The following is a 16746-nucleotide window of genomic DNA, read 5'->3' as shown; positions in this document are numbered from 1 at the left end:
ACGGTGTTCGTCTGAATCCGAAGACTCGGAGCAAAACGCAGCAAGGAATAAATCTGAGTTAATTAGCAAACAGATAATACGTGAGCCATGGGGCAGTCAAGCAGAGTGGCTCACGCCTACAATCCCACCACTCTGGAGACGGGAGCTGTCTGTGATGACGACGACAATGATGATATAAAGGACGGGAGGACAGTGAGGAACAGCCGACATGGAAAGAGTAAGAAGCAGACTGGAGCCAACTGGATCATCCGAGGTGTACACAACGATGCAGAGCCAAGGACCACGCTGAAGACAGCCCGTTTGAGACACAAAAGGAGGATGTAGGCACAGACATGGAGTGAGAGGATGGCAATAGCAGAGGCCAGGGTCCCACAGAACCACCTTCCCGAGCTGGAGAGAATATGACTTAGCGTTTGCAAAGTGGAAGTCGTTGCTGACTTTGACAGGACAGGGGTCTCCCTGGAGAAGGTCCCGGAGACAGGGGCTTTCTGATGGGAAGGCAGAGATGCAGGGCAGGGTGTGTGGGAGATCACAGCTTTTTCTCAAAACAAACGCCTCGTAAGTGTGATAGAAGTTTTCATACAGGCGGTGACCATCGGTGCTTGCGCCATTAGCTTGAATGTGGGATTTTTTTTTTATTTCTCAAATCAATAAGAGACCAAACAAAGCAATCACACCCCAAGGAGGCAGTCCTGGAAAAACTGGGCACCTGCAGAAGATCCAACCTTCTGTGTTTCTCAGACAGAGTAGGGGGCAACTAGCGATGAGAACAACCCTCCGTGCTTTCCTCTGTCCCTGGTGAGATCTGAAGGCATCCCACTTCCAGAACTGAAGCCCTTGGCAGCCACGGATGCAGTTCTCGGAAGAGGAGAAACCCAGCAGCTCAAAGAGCCTGGAATTCACAAGACACAGGTTTCTAGCCCACAGCAACACTGTCACGGAGCCTGAGACAGTGTGAGACTCACATCTAAGAACACCGCTGCTTTGCCATCTATCAACAAAAACGTGTGCCCACACTCAGGGAAATGGCATTCACATTTAACCAGGTGGCTCAGAGGCAAGGCAGGCACTTGCTGCCAAGCCTGATGATCTGAATTCCATCCTGGGACTCACATGGTGGAAGGAAAGAACCAATTCCCACGGACTGTCCTCTGATGCCCACAAGTGAGCATCAAATGACAAATGACAGTGGAGGGTCAAGAAGGCAGCTCAGCTCAACACAGCTTGGGATATGGGACTTTAACTAAGTGATCCAGAGACCAAATGAACCCGCTGAACCTCCCCCTCTTAGTCAGTTTGCAAGACTCATCTAGCAGTCATACATGTGCACAGATAATTCTGTTTCATCGGAAACTATACTAACGTTTTTGTCTTTTTCATTAAAGCAAGACCTGGACCACCTGTAATACGTAAGTCCTGCGTTTTCCTCAATTGTATTGTTATTAACTTCCTATCGACGAGTCCCCATGTCAACCCTGTGAATGCACCAAGACCCAACATTTCTATTTCTGACTCTCTGCCTTACTGGCTTTTTAGAATCCCTAGTTTCCCAATTCCCCACTCCTGTTCCCAGCAGCTGGCTTCATTCTCAACTCTCCGCAGCCATTTGGAGGTCATAACTGAAGTTGCTTAGTACCTGGTCTGGTACTGTGATGATAACTATTTATTAGGTATTTAGCTTGTGCCAAGCAGTGAACTCAGTACTTAATATATGAATATACATTGTATCACATAAGTCATTTCCTAACATACACAGGAGGAATTCCAAGCTAACATATCTACTACCATGGTCACTCAGACTAGGTCTCCTTAGCTGACTCTCTGAGAAACAATGGACCCCCAACCCCACCCCTGTGAAATATTTATGCTTATGGAAGAAGAGGAGAGAGCTCACGAAAATGAACCTAAGAACAGCTGAGCTCTAATAAAAATATCGCAGTTGAACACAGTCTTTCCAAAGAGGGGTAAGGAAAGGATAGGGATGTAAAATTCTTAGCAGTGAATTTTCAAACTTCTGTCTGGGGAGACTGGGGAGAAATCGGGGGGAAATGGCCTTTTCCAGAGACACTCGTCTCTCCAAAAGGCGCCTCAGTTCAGAGCCGCCAGTGCACTTGAAGGGCGCTAACACGGCAAGCCCTCACTGGCCTTCTCTAGAACTTGTCGCAGCGTTTAAGAAGTAGCTGTATTCTTCATCCAGAAACTTGTGGTCATTTATCTATCTGTTTCTTTTCACAGTGAGACAAGACCCAAGTAAGTGCCATGTCTGCCCGCCCATCCTGGGTTGGTTCCTACACCCGCTGTCTCAGTCTCTCTTGTTTCATATCACACAGCTTCCTCTAAAGTCACCGGTAACCGAAAACCCTACCGGTAACAAGTCAGATCATGAGCTGCCTGAAGGCGCCTTGAAGTCAGATCCACGCCTTTTGAATATTTTTAGTTGGGTTATTTTGTTCTTATTTGCAATGACATGATAATGTTGGCACTGACGGGCTACTAAGTATCCTCTGTCGTGTGTCTGTGATGTGCTGCCAGCGCATCCAGCACCTTCATCTCCGAGCAGCATCCCTTCTTGTTCAGTGCACAGCTGCTAGCCTTTGCTGGAAGCTGCCGCCCCTACTGAGGACGCCAGCATGTCTTCCTGCTGCTTCGGACAGCTTTCACAAATTGTCCCCTATGGGAAATGTCACCTGCTGCTTTTCTTGTTAGAGTTAATAGATAATTGGGGTTTTTAAACAAAAAGAAAGTAAGAGATAGAAGAAATCAAACTGAATTAGCAAGTTAAGTCAACTGAGATGTTACTCATTTATAAAAAATAAAAAATAGTGGAGGGCCAGGGGAAGGACAACAGGGCCAAGATAGAAAAAAAGCTCATTCCTCCAGAGTTCACTTGTGCATTTGAACATTTATGACGTTTCATGTCCAAGGAAGTTGAGAGAAAAAGAAAAGCTCCTTCTTCTGAGCGCTAACAAATCCTCTTAGAACTTGGTGTGTCTCTGCCCTCACTGGAGAGCAGCCGTGTGGAGAGCAGCCGTGTGGAGAGCAGCCGCGTGCATCGTGCTCTCTCTGCTGGCTTTGCCAACTACAGCGACTCTAAGAAAGCTCCCCTTTGATAAGTACGGCCCCTGCTCAGGGCAGGCGCGTCTGTCTCCGCGTTAGGGTAGATTACCTGCTCAGGGCAGGCGCGTCTGTCTCCGCGTTAGGGTAGATTACCTGCTCAGGGCAGGCGCGTCTGTCTCCGCGTTAGGGTAGATTACCTGCTCAGGGCAGGCGCGTCTGTCTCCGCGTTAGGGTAGATTACCTGCTCAGGGCAGGCGCGTCTGTCTCCGTGTTAGGGTAGATTACATAGTCTCCTGAGTACCAGGATCTCTTAGGGAACAGTGGACTAGCAGAAACATGAACATGACGGTATATTCCTGGTAAGTAGAATGTCTTGCTAGAGTCAAACAAGTTTTACACACTTAGGAAGACTCACACTCCTACAAGATGTCCTCAGACCCCCATGTGCACGCCACGACACATAAGTGCTCAGAGAGGGGGACTAAAGCAGAAGAGGACTCCCGTGAGACGCCACAGGTCACTGCTGTTGTTGTTACCTCCAGCAGCAGCACTAGGGTGCTCCCGATTGCACGGGATTCACAGAGCTCTGCCCCTGTTGACTAAATGGAGTGAAACTGGCAAATACAAGCTAGAGCTGGGTAAGCATCTCCTGAGTTCACTGTCCAGACTCTTCCACAAATAACAGAGGTGAGGAGGATAGGGGAAGCAGAAAAAGTCCCGAGAGAGCAACAAAACTGGGGGCAAAAGCCCGAGAAACGGAGTTTGCCCAGCCTGTGCAGAGGAACCGGATAACAAAAGGAAAGGAAAATGACTCGTCTCCTTTTCACCCTTCCAAAATGACTGTGTTAGTGTAGGAAAAATACACAGCAGCCTCTCGTTCTGAAGGGCGGGGAGGGTCTCTTCTCAGCCCAGAGCCCCTGTCTGGACAGACCTTACCGTTAGACAGTGTCAGCCTCCACAAACTGTGTGTGGTGTTAGCCCGTGGAGCAGTGCCTATCTGCAAGTGCAGATGCCCACAGTGGAGAGAATGCTGTCCTGGCCGATCTCTCTTCGGTGGGATGCTTCTATTCATGACTACCCCAAGCATGCCCTCTTAGTGAGCAATCTGTTACTGGAAAGACTAACACTCGACTGAAAAATCCCCGAACAACCTGCCAACGGCTTTGCTTCTCCTGGTTTTGTAATTTATTTATGAGCATTGGCATTTTGCCTGTGCATATGTCACACCCTCTGGAATTAGAGTTACAGATAGTTGTAAGATGCCACGTGGGTGCTGAGAAAGGGCCCCCTGAAAGAGCAGCCAGTGCTGTTAACCACTGAGCCATCTCTCCAGCTCGCCAATGGCTTTCCATACGAAATAAAAATTTCCCTGCTTCTATCAAGAAGAAAAGCTACAGAGGATGCTACGCCAGGTACAGAGAGAGCCCAGAGGAGCCCAGGGCACATAGGCTGAGGGAGGGGAAGGAGGGAGTGAGTGCAGCCAGCACCAGCTTGCTGACTGCTCTGCCTTTAACCTTCCTTCTGGAAGGGAAGAAAAGGGAGCCCTACAGGGACTGCGGTCACAGCAGACCAGTCCCCCTCATTAGAATATGCCCCACCTCTTATCACAGGTAGCTCTGGGGGGGGGTCTGACACCTGCAGAAGCACTAGCAATGGTTAACTCTTGGAGAAAAAAAAACAAGGAAAGAGACTAGAGTTTGTTCCAAATATTCTGCTAATATGTTTTTGTTTCATGTTGTCCTGCCAGTTGCTTCCGTGATTTTTGGTAAGTTATTTACCCATCTACTCTACATTTCAGTATCGTTTAGAGCCTTTCCTAGATGGAAAGGATTTTGGATTCATGTTTACCAAGCTCCCTTCCTTCTCTGTTGTCTAGAACCCCTTAAGTACTGGAGAATTTTCTGTCTAATATGCACAATGACTGGCCAGCAGGGGGTAAATGGAATGAAGACGACAGATGGACATTGGGGCCCTCCATGGCGCTGGTCACTTAATGCAGAGAGAACTTTAGGACTGATTAGTGCTGACGCTATTTTGGTAGAAATCCTGCTTTCATACATGACTAGTCCTTTAGAATACAAGCAGGCCAGTGTGCTATGAGGTCCAGGAGGGTCCAGGGGCCTGCATTTTGGGAGTGACCCTAAATATGGGCGCTGTCTCTCCAGGGCCTCTTTAGCATAATTCCTAGTGGAGAATTTTCAAGAGAAATCCTTCACCACGGAACTCAGAATCTGCCGCTCCCACGTTTCCTAGGAAACGTTTGTCCCACAGCACAGTCTTAGCTTTTCACGTGACATGGTCAAGGTGACAATCCCGCCACTCCACTAGCAGGGGAGTCGGTGCTGGTCTGTTCCCGGCCACACTTGACACACCGTGGCGTGGCACCTGAGACCTGGAGTGGTTAGTCCTCCAGTGTGCAGTCGTGTGCTCTCTAGTAGACATGACCTACTGCAAGCACTTTGTGGTTGTGAGAGAATTGGGGTTTTAATCAAATGATAAAACCCTGCTAGCATTAAAGACAAATTTTGTTTAGGACTCTAAGGGGAGCTATGGCCCCAGCCCGGGTGCCATTCTCCCGCGAACCCACTCACCTTCCCTCTATATCCTCCCTAACCCACAAAGAGCACTTTTATCAAATGACGGTATTTCAACTCATCCCTAAATGCCTGTGAGCGAAGAGCAAGCCGGAATTGCTCATGACCACCGTACACCCTCAGCTGAAGATCAGTTCAGAACTGTGGTTCTAGCTGCCCTCAGTTCTTAGGAAGCTGTGGAGTTACTGACTTTTCCTCAGTCATGGCATGAGCTTATCACAAAACCCAGAGCAATCTTAAAGACAACTCATGCAGTTTTGAAATAAAGATAAACTGTACTGAGCAATGGGAGCCTTGCAGGGCATGACGGAAGGTAAAGAACAGAATAGACACCATGGAGAAAGGCGCTCGCCGCTGAGCCAGCAACCCAAGTCCAAGCCCTGAATCCTAAGTGGTGGGAAGTTTTTAGAAGGCCCAGAGACTCCAAGAAGTCCCCCCACACACAAGACACACACACACACAGAGACACACACCTATTTAGAAATCTTTAACTATAAAGAAATTTGGTTTATTTCTTAATCCCAAAATATCTCTTATTTCCTCAATCACAGCTCCTCCCAAACCAGCTTTAGAATTCTCATTAAACCCCAGAGACTGTCAAAAATAGAAACTGTAACCAAAGTTTAGAGAAGTTTACTGTCTGGAGAACATGTTGGCCCCTGAGTACACACAGAACGAGGCCATGAGGAAGGGGCTCACGGTAGGTGAGTACACACAGAGCGAGGCCATGAGGAAGGGGCTCACGGTAGGTGAGTACACACAGAAGAGGCCATGAGGAAGGGGCTCACGGTAGGTGAGTACACACAGAGCGAGGCCATGAGGAAGGGGCTCACGGTAGGTGAGTACACACAGAAGAGGCCATGAGGAAGGGGCTCACGGTAGGTGAGTACACACAGAGCGAGGCCATGAGGAAGGGGCTCACGGTAGGTGAGTACACACAGAAGAGGCCATGAGGAAGGGGCTCACGGTAGGTGAGTACACACAGAAGAGGCCATGAGGAAGGGGCTCACGGTAGGTGAGTACACACAGAGCGAGGCCATGAGGAAGGGGCTCACGGTAGGTGAGTACACACAGAAGGAGGCCATGAGGAAGGGGCTCACGGCAGGACCTTGCCAGTCTCCTCAAAGCCGTGACACTTTGCTTTGGCTAAGAATCTTTTTTTTTTTCATTTTGTGAAGGAAAAAAAATGTCCATTACTCCTAAAACTGGTCCCACAGGCCATGAAGATGATGAGGGTTTCTAAGTCACTGGCTGTGAGAAGGGAGCATATTCTTGGAGGATAGAACTGTCTGACTAAGTCCTTCCTCTAGTGTTACAAGTGGGGTCTGGATGGGAACTGAGTGAATAATTTATTTTAAAACCAATCTTTTTTTTCCTTTTCCTTTTAAGTGTTTGCACCAATAGGCTCGGGTAAGTCCAGGTCTCGCCCCTCAAACTCCCTCCGTGTGGGTAGCATCCTTGGTCTCTGCTTGCACTGGCACTTTTGACCTCTGACCGCCGAACTCATGGACATAAATAATTCTCCATCCCTTTTCCTCCACGTTTTCTAGTGTAAGTTTAAATCATTTTATCTGTCTGCCTGCCCTGACCATGTGTCTCTCCCATCACTCTGCCTTCAGTATTTTCTGAGACACAGTCTTGAAATTAAGCCAGTGGAAAACCCCTACACTAGCCTAAGGATCTCCCATTTCAAATCAAAACTAAAAAATGATTAAGGTTAGTGAAGACGGGGCATACAACCTTTTATGTCAAAGAGCTGAGCTGCATAGGAAACCGAAGTGTCCCACATTTAACCCAATGGGACTCAGACAGCAATGACATGGATTCTATCCAATGTAGGGGCTTGGAGGTCAGGAAGGAGGGAGGATCCCCACTGACTGATGATGTGTTTGCCTTTATGTCTTTCAGTGGACAGTTCGGGAAAATTCAGTAAGTGTGTATCACTTCCCTGTTCCTGGGATTAACACCCTTGAGTTTATGTTGCAAAATCTTGTTGAAATGGAAACCCTTCCATCTGAAGGAGTCATTCTGTCTTAAGTGGTTCCTTCTTATTTCAGTTTGGATCCTTCTTGCCTATTTTCCTTTTGTAGGAAAATACAGCATTTTGTCTGATTCAGTTACTAATAGAAGAGCCACCACAGCCCAGGGATTCTCCACCTTAGGGTCACGACCCCTTTAGCAAACCTCTATCTCCCAAAAACATTTACATTACAGTTCTAATAGTAGCAAAATTACAGTTATGAAGTAGCAATGAAAATAATCCTATGGTTGGGGTTGCCACAACATGAAGAACTGTGTTAAAGGGTTGCAGCTTTAGGACGGTGAGAACCACTGGTATAGTCTGCCATAATGGGACTGGCTTTCTCTGTGCTGTGCTATCAAACTGTTTTCACTTAAGATGTTAAGATGAGAAATATTCTGGGGTTGACAAAATGTGCACATCAAGACACGATGATGATAGTGACTGTCAGTCAGGAAAATGGGATTTAAAGGGACTTGTGGGAGAGTAAGGGAAGGCAGGGGATGCATTCACTTAGACCCAGGGAGGACCGACATCACTAGCCTGAGGATGTGGCTCTCAGCTCAGTGGGACAGGGTGGTCTTCTCTGTGGCCAAGAATGCTCTGCTTTTCAGAAGGCTTGGGTTCCGTTCTCAGCACCCATGCCAGGTGGCTCCCAGCTGCCTGCAGTTCCACCTGGCCTCACCCACGCCAGATGGCTCCCAGCTGCCTGCAGTTCCACCTGGCCGTCTAGAGCGTCCCAGCATGAGGCACATGCTTTCTTTCACAGACTAAACACACAAACAAAAGCACAAATAATTTCCTAGAGAAAGGCTGCTGGAAGGTGGGTTCTTTGGGGGTTTGAAGCTGGCCACTGATGTGTCTTCTGTGTTTTGTCTTCTAGCACTTCCTCCTATGGGTAAGTTCCTCAACCATTCTCAACTCAGATATTTGACGTAGCTTCTCAGACTTTCTACATGCCTAAAATTGAGGCACCTCAAATGCTCCTCTTATTCAAAATCTCCTAAGGCTCCCAGTGTCTGTTTTGGGGGCTATTGCTGCAGGGAAGTTGAAGCCCTACACAAGGGCTTACCATTTGCACTGCTACCACCTTCTGAGTGCCCAATGAACATGGCCACATCCATCTTCAGCAGAGCGTGAGGAAAATGCACTCTGAACCCCTAAGTTCTTAGAGTTCCTCTCTTCATAAATGGAGGCCCCCACCTCTTTTCTGCTACCCCTCTAAATGACTCTAGTTGACAGGCAGACTGAGCCTTCCTTCCCCAGCAAAAATGTTCATAGTTTACTTTGATAGCCTAGATAGTTCCTTCTCTTGATTTGGGGAACCAAATTACTAAATAGAAAACAAACAAAAAAATCCACAAAATTCTTACCCAAAGCTAACAACTTGAGTCTTATGAGATCACACAGAAAGGATGGACTGGAAGGTTGGTTACCCACATGTAATTAGAGGGACCTGAAATTTTGAATAATGAGGTAGCACCTGTTTTAAGTAGTCAAAAGTGATTATTTAAAACTGAATTCTGGAATCTGACTAACAGGTTCAGTTCCCACCTCCACCCTCAGCATCACCTGGACCCTGTCCCCAGCTCCATACACCCTCAGCATCACCTGGACGCTGTCCTCCCCACCACCATCAGCATCATCTGGACACTGTCCACACCTCCACCATCAGCATCACCTGGACACTGTCCTCCCCTCCACCATCAGCATCACCTGGACACTGTCCTCCCCACCACCATCAGCATCACCTGGACACTGTCCTCCCCACCACCATCAGCATCACCTGGATACTGTCCTCCCCACCACCATCAGCATCATCTGGACACTGTCCTCCCCACCACCATCAGCATCACCTGGACACTGTCCTCCCCACCACCATCAGCATCATCTGGACACTGTCCTCCCCACCACCATCAGCATCATCTGGACACTGTCCTCCCCACCACCATCAACATCATCTGGACACTGTCCTCCCTACCACCATCAGCATCACCTGGACACTGTCCCCACCTCCACCACCAGCATCACCTGGACACTGTCCTCCCCACCACCATCAGCATCACCTGGACACTGTCCTCCCCACCAACATCAGCATCACCTGGACACTGTCCTCCCCACCACCATCAACATCATCTGGACACTGTCCTCCCCACCACCATCAACATCACCTGGACACTGTCCTCCCCACCACCATCAGCATTACCTGGACACTGTCCTCCCCACCACCATCAGCATTACCTGGACACTTCCCACACCTCCACCATCAGCATCACCTGGACACTGTCCTCCCCACCACCATCAGCATCACCTGGACACTGTCCTCCCCTCCACCATCAGCATCACCTGGACACTGTCCCCACCTCCACCATCAGCATCACCTGGACACTGTCCCCACCTCCACCATCAGCATCACCTGGACACTGTCCTCCCCACCACCATCAGCATCACCTGGACACTGTCCCCACCTCCACCATCAGCATCACCTGGACACTGTCCCCACCTCCACCATCAGCATCACCTGGACACTGTCCTCTCTACCACCATCAGCATCATCTGGACACTGTCCACACCTCCACCATCAGCATCACCTGGACACTGTCCTCCCCACCACCATCAGCATCACCTGGACACTGTCCCCACCTCCACCATCAGCATCACCTGGACACTGTCCTCCCCTCCACCATCAGCATCACCTGGACACTGTCCTCCCCACCACCATCAGCATCACCTGGACACTGTCCTCCCCACCAACATCAGCATCACCTGGACACTGTCCCCACCTCCACCATCAGCATCACCTGGACACTGTCCTCCCCACCAACATCAGCATCATCTGGACACTGTCCTCTCTACCACCATCAGCATCATCTGGACACTGTCCCCACCTCCACCATCAGCATCACCTGGACACTGTCCTCCCCACCTCCACCATCAGCATCACCTGGACACTGTCCCCACCACCACCATCAGCATCACCTGGACACTGTCCTCCCCACCACCATCAGCATCACCTGGACACTGTCCCCACCTCCACCATCAGCATCACCTGGACACTGTCCCCACCACCACCATCAGCATCACCTGGACACTGTCCTCCCCACCACCATCAGCATCACCCAGACACTCATTTCATCTTCATCTGTAGAACTCAAAAAACAACAGTATCCAGCTTACCTGGCTGTTGTGTGGATTGGGCTATTTCATATTATGCATTGCTCTTCCTGAGGATCTGGTTCCCCAAACCCAGGTGGTGGCTCACAGCATCCATAACACCAGTTCCAGGGAATCTGGCACTCTCCTCTAGTCTCCAAGAGCACTGCACATGTGTGGTAGACTTTCACCAAAAACACACACTCAACACAAACAAACCTAAAAACAAATGGAGCGTGGGCTCTTAGAAGAGGATAAACGCGATCAGCTAGTGCTGTTCCACTTCTGCATACTGAAATATGCTTTTTGTCACAGGGACAGCGCTTTTGGGTTTCCTCCCGTTTAAGAGATGATTGTTTCTTCCCACAGTTCCGAGCTCATCACACCCCGTCCCTTCTTTAGACCTGACCACTGAACAAATGACAAGCACATTTTACCTTTTTCCTCATTTTCTAGCTTATTGAAAAAAATCCAGAATTTTATCAATAGTATGTGTATTTTATTAGTTATCAACACCTGTGTTATCTAATATTTAAGTCATAGTAATATCTGTACTATGTGATTTTCATCATTTTATATTTGCGGGGGGATGTCTCCAGTTACTGTGTTTGTTGGCTTTAAAGTCAGTCTTGGGGGAAAGAGATAGGAAACACTGGACACCTGAATCACACACTTTTTCTGTATACCCAGTTCTATTCCCAGGGCACGTGTGTGGAGGGTTTGCCAGAAGAGCAGATTCCAAAGCCCAGATGCTAAAATGTGAAGGAAGCACAATCTGCCCAGACTACAACAGGGAGTCTATGAGGAAGAAAATGCTGGTAGGTTCTAATGAATCCTTTACAGCGTTGCACAAAAGAGAGATGAAACGAAGAGTCAAGAGCATCGAGGGGGCGAGAGACAGGGCGTGGATGGGCAGGAGAGGCCGGTGTGACTCCGACATAAGAAGAGAGAACTACTTGTGCGAGGGTGAGACCCATGTAGTCGACCAGATGGGAATTACAAGGAGACCAGAATCTCTAATTTGCTGCGAGGCAGAAATTCCAAGAGCACAAGAATCTCAAGTAAGGTTTGGCACAGGAGTGGAAAATGAATGTGTGCCCCAAGTTGTATGGTGTGAACCGCCAGCTCCCAAAAGATGGGAATGCGTGAACAGGAAGAATGAGGACGGAATATTGAAGAGACAGGAATCGCCAAGGAGAGCTGAGGCCAACCCATCGGTCACATGGGAACCCCAATACACAAATAATACTACTCCACCTCCTGCAGCATGGCCACCCGAAGCAGGAGCCCCAGCAGGGACACACACAGCACCATCTGAAGCAAGTCTTGGACAACAGGGAGAAGGTGAATACCCCGTGGAAAAGAAGAGTAGGAAGAAGAGGAGAGATGCGAGCGAAGACTGAGAAGGAGAGGGCAAAGCTGAGCCTCCACTGTGACCTAGGGTACAAGCTGAGTCTCAATTCCAGTGGATCATGGCCATAAAATCCATTTTCTCTAGACATCTTGATTTTCTGCTATTCAGAAGTTTGCCATTACTAGACTTACCCGCCACAAACTTCATCCTCCAAATTTTGCTTTATAAGTCAATATATACACAATCCAATGAGGAAAGACGGTGTTTTCTGAAATAAAATGTCTTTACTAAATATCTGATAAGTTCCTTTGACAGTATTTTATCTCTAGCTTACCCAGTTGACCTTATGATCTTGGTGGCTGCAAATGCTTTATTAGTCATAAAAAAAACATAGACAATAAAAGTCAGACTTCCTGCAACCAAGTAGTCTATGGCAGAAATAGAGACAATGTAAGCACAATTCTCTCTCAGAGCCAGTATTAAAATGCGTCCAAAAGTAGTTTAAAAGGACAGGCTGGTAAGAGTTTAGAAATAAAAGGGTCAGAAATCTCAAAAAAAGGAAAATCCCTGTCCCTTTGATGGGGAGAGAGCAATGACACGTGACAAACGGTGGATTAGATGTGGACACATGACGTAGAGAGAGCAGAAAAAAGGCAGGGAATACACAGCAGGAGGCTGTGCTCCCGGGCACACCCTGGTGCCCAGCTGAGACTCGCCAGGGCTAACGTGGGGTTCTGAAAATGGCGGTGGAAAAGAGGTTCCTAAAAACAAACCTAAGGTTACACTTTACTCTCTGGGCAACTGAAAAGCTTCCTGAGTATCTGAGGCAAGTGACTCACGGGGTTAACCTCGTGGCTGTGCAAAGGAGATGGGAAGACACTGCAGGCAGGTAAGTGGTGGGCAGCTCGCCAAAGAGGCGACCTACAAATGGATTAAGTGGGAAATAAGGTGGAATAGTATCGTCTTATCCAAGGAAGCTCGTTTCTTAAGTGAGATTACAGGAACCGATGAGGGGCTCCGAGCAGTCTTACAATTGAGAAAGTAGTGTGGTTAAAATAAAAATAAAAAATAAAATAAAAAAACACAGATTGGGTTTTAAAAGAAAACCAAAGGAATTCTTAATCCGCATAGAACACACACAGAGGCTGAGATAGCTGTTGCGATCCCTGGCACACCTAGTCACTCACTAACCTTACTTAGAGACCCTTTGCTGGCAGTCCTTAAGTCAACTGCTCATGTGAAAATCCTTTGCTGTGGGGGTTGTTAAGGTGGCTCAGCAGTCAAGAGCACTGGATGCTCGCAGAGCCCTGGATCTGACTTCCAGTACCCACAGAGTTCACAGCCTTCAGTAACTCCAGTTCCCAGGGATCCAGCGCCCTCCTCAGGCCTTCTCAGGCACTGCATACATGTGCACAGATGTGCAGCCAACACCCATATCATAAAAGATAAATAAAAGTAAAAATAGAGCCTGTGTGATGGCATGTTCTTAATCCCAGCACTGGAGAGGCAGAGGCCGAGGGAGGCATCGCTCTGTGAGCCTGAGGCCAACCTGGTCTACACAACAGTGACTCTAAGGCCAGCCTGGTCTACACAGCAGTTCCAAGCCAGCCAGACATACATAGTGAAACTCTATCTCAATAATAATAATAATAATACTTTAAATAAAAATTGAAAAGTACTTACCTTCAGCAAGAGACGTAACCCAGCACAGAGCTGTGAGGGGCTCTTTTTTCCCCTCATGTCCTCTTAATTTCTGTCTTCCTGTCCTGCCTCAGAAAGCAGTTGGCTGGTGGCTCAACGGGTAACGTTGCCTTCAGCCAAACCTGAAGCCAGGACCCACACGGTGGAAAGGAGAGCACCTACTCCAAGTTGTCCTATGACCTCCGCACATCATACGCGCATGCGCGCATACTGCTGTGACTGGGGCCAGAAGAGGCTGGAGTGGGGTTCCGTGAGCACATGGGGAGATGCACTGCCAAGACAGACCCCGCCATCCTCCAGCTCCTCTCCTGCTCTCAGCTTGCTGCCCCGCACACGCTTCCCGCCACTGCCTTCTGCTGGTTTCCCTTTCCACTGGTGCCCCCTCAATACCTTCCCCCAGGTTCCCATCACCGCCTTCCTCCCAGTTCCCCTCTCGACCTTCTCAGTAATTCCCTCACTACCGCCCACCCAGGTCCCTCCCACTGTGTTCCCCCTGTTTCTTCTCCTTTCCCTGGCCCTAATTCTCCCTCTCCACCTTCCCCACTTAGTTCCCATCACCACCTTGGCCCCTCAGTTTCCCCCACTCTCTTTTCCAAGTGTCTTTCCACGCCAATTTCTCTCTCTCCCTCATTTCCCCCCAGCCGCCCAACCCCTTGGACACCACCTTCTCTCCTCAGAGACCTACCTCATTCTCCCAATCATCTGCCCCTCCTGCCAGGTCCCACTCACAACTTCCCACAATTGAGCTTTCTGCTCCGGCTGGTCCTTTCTATGAACGTCTGCCTCAGTTTCTTTCTGCACAGGTGTCTGCTCATCCCCCCTCCACCCTAGCTAACTCCACATTCTCCCCTCAGGCTCGCTCAGGTCTCAACCCAGGAACCCTCCTGAGTCCTCAGCCTAAGCGAGATGTCCAGCGCAATGACCAACTGCTAAAGGCCTCTCTCTCTTCCCTGACACAACCAGCAATTTCCTAGAAATTAGAAACCCTGTTTACAGAGAAGAGACACCTACTAAACCCTGTACGACACTACTGTCTTCTGGTTTTCTCCTCCAAGGAATCTCAGAGCCACACTAAAACCTCACTTCGGAAGGAGGGGGTGTGAACTGGAGAGAGGGCTCAGTGGTTAAAAGCACTTGTTGCTCTTGCAGAGGACAGAGGCTCACAACCATGTGAGACTCCAGTTCTGGGGGATCTGGCGCCCTCTTCTGTCCTCTGTGGGCACTGCAGGCAAAACACCATACACATAAAAATAAATCTTGCCCTGTGGTCACACCTTAATCACAATACTCAAGAGGCAGGGAAATCTCTGTGAGTTCTAGGCCACCCTGACCTACAGAATTGAGTTCCAGGACAGTCAGGGTTACATAGAGAAACCCTGTCTCAAAAGACAAATCATCTTTAAAAAAGGGAGAGAGAGAGAGAATGGGGAGGGTGTTTTAGTAGCGTTTTGGGGATGTAACTTGAGGACCAACATGCTGAGTGCTGAGACAAACACCTGTCCATCAGAAGCCAGCAATCAGGCCTCACTCGCTGCAATACTCCCTAGAGAAGCCAGTATTGTGCTGGGCTGTGTCTTCCTTTCTCTCTTAGAGGAGCCCAGGCCCATGTACTTGAGAGTGCCTTAGTCTCTTCCCGGCATGCCTCTCTTTCTCCTAACCCTCGTGACTAAAGCCTATATTTAAAAAAAAAATTGAAAGACTCTCCAATTCTGCTTCATAATAGCTCTGCCATGACCTAGACCTGGCCTGAGTCAAGGTCCCCGTGTTAGAGAAACCTAAAGAATGAAGATCTATAAAGAGAAGGGGATTTACTAGAGTGGCTTATGGGCTGGGGTCCCACAATGGTTGTCTCCCACCGGAAAGTCCAAGAATCCAGCAGTTGCTCAGTCCACGAGGCTGAGTGTCTCAGCTGGTCTTCAGTATACACCGAATCCCGAGTAAGCAGGCTCTGAGGCCAGTAAATGAATGGACTTGCCGGCAAGAGTGAAAACCAGCAGGCAGAGAGAGTCAGCAGGCAGAGAGAGCAAGGCAGAGAGAGCCAGGCAGAGAGAGCCGGCAGGCAGAGAGAGCAAGCCTCTTCACATAAACCGCTGGCAGAAAGTGTGGCTGAGGGCAAGAGCACAGAGCCTTCGGCTGCCAACAATCCTCCAGCTCCCTCTCCTCACTCCCACGTCCTCTTCTGCACAGACAGCCTCATTCTGACCCAGACGACCTCCACCCACTCCTTGTCCACCCCCCACAACACCCCAAAGCTCTTCCCTCTCTCCAACCCTCACCTCTCCACCCTCTCCACCCTCCATCTTGTCCTCCATTGTCCCCTCACCCTGCAGTCCCCTCCCTCTCACAGCTCCTGACAGGACTGATGGAGAGGAAGGCTGGACACTGTGCCCAGCCTGAGCATCTGTAGGAGGAGACGCTGGTCCAGATGCTATCCACACCTTACTCTGTGGGGAGCAAGGCTGGACACTGTGCCCAGGCTGAGCATCTGTCGGAGGAGACGTTGGTCCAGATGCTGTGCACACCTTACTCTGTGGGGAGGAAGGCTGGACACTGTGCCCAGCCTGAGCATCTGTCGGAGGAGACGCTGGTCCAGATGCTGTGCACACCTTACTCTGTGGAGAGCAAGGCTGGACACTGTGCCCAGCCTGAGCATCTGTAGGAGGAGACGTTGGTCCAGATGCTGTGCACACCTTACTCTGTGGGGAGGAAGGCTGGACACTGTGCCCAGCCTGAGCATCTGTAGAAGGAGACGCTGGTCCAGATGCTGTGCACACCTTACTCTGTGGAGAGCAAGGCTGGACACTGTGCCCAGGCTGAGCATCTGTAGAAGGAGACGCTGGTCCAGATGCTGTGCACACCTTACTCTG

The sequence above is a fragment of the Microtus pennsylvanicus genome, chromosome 7 (genome assembly GCF_037038515.1).
Source record: "Microtus pennsylvanicus isolate mMicPen1 chromosome 7, mMicPen1.hap1, whole genome shotgun sequence".
NCBI lineage: Eukaryota > Metazoa > Chordata > Mammalia > Rodentia > Cricetidae > Microtus > Microtus pennsylvanicus.
Note: the sequence above shows the minus strand (reverse complement) of the source record.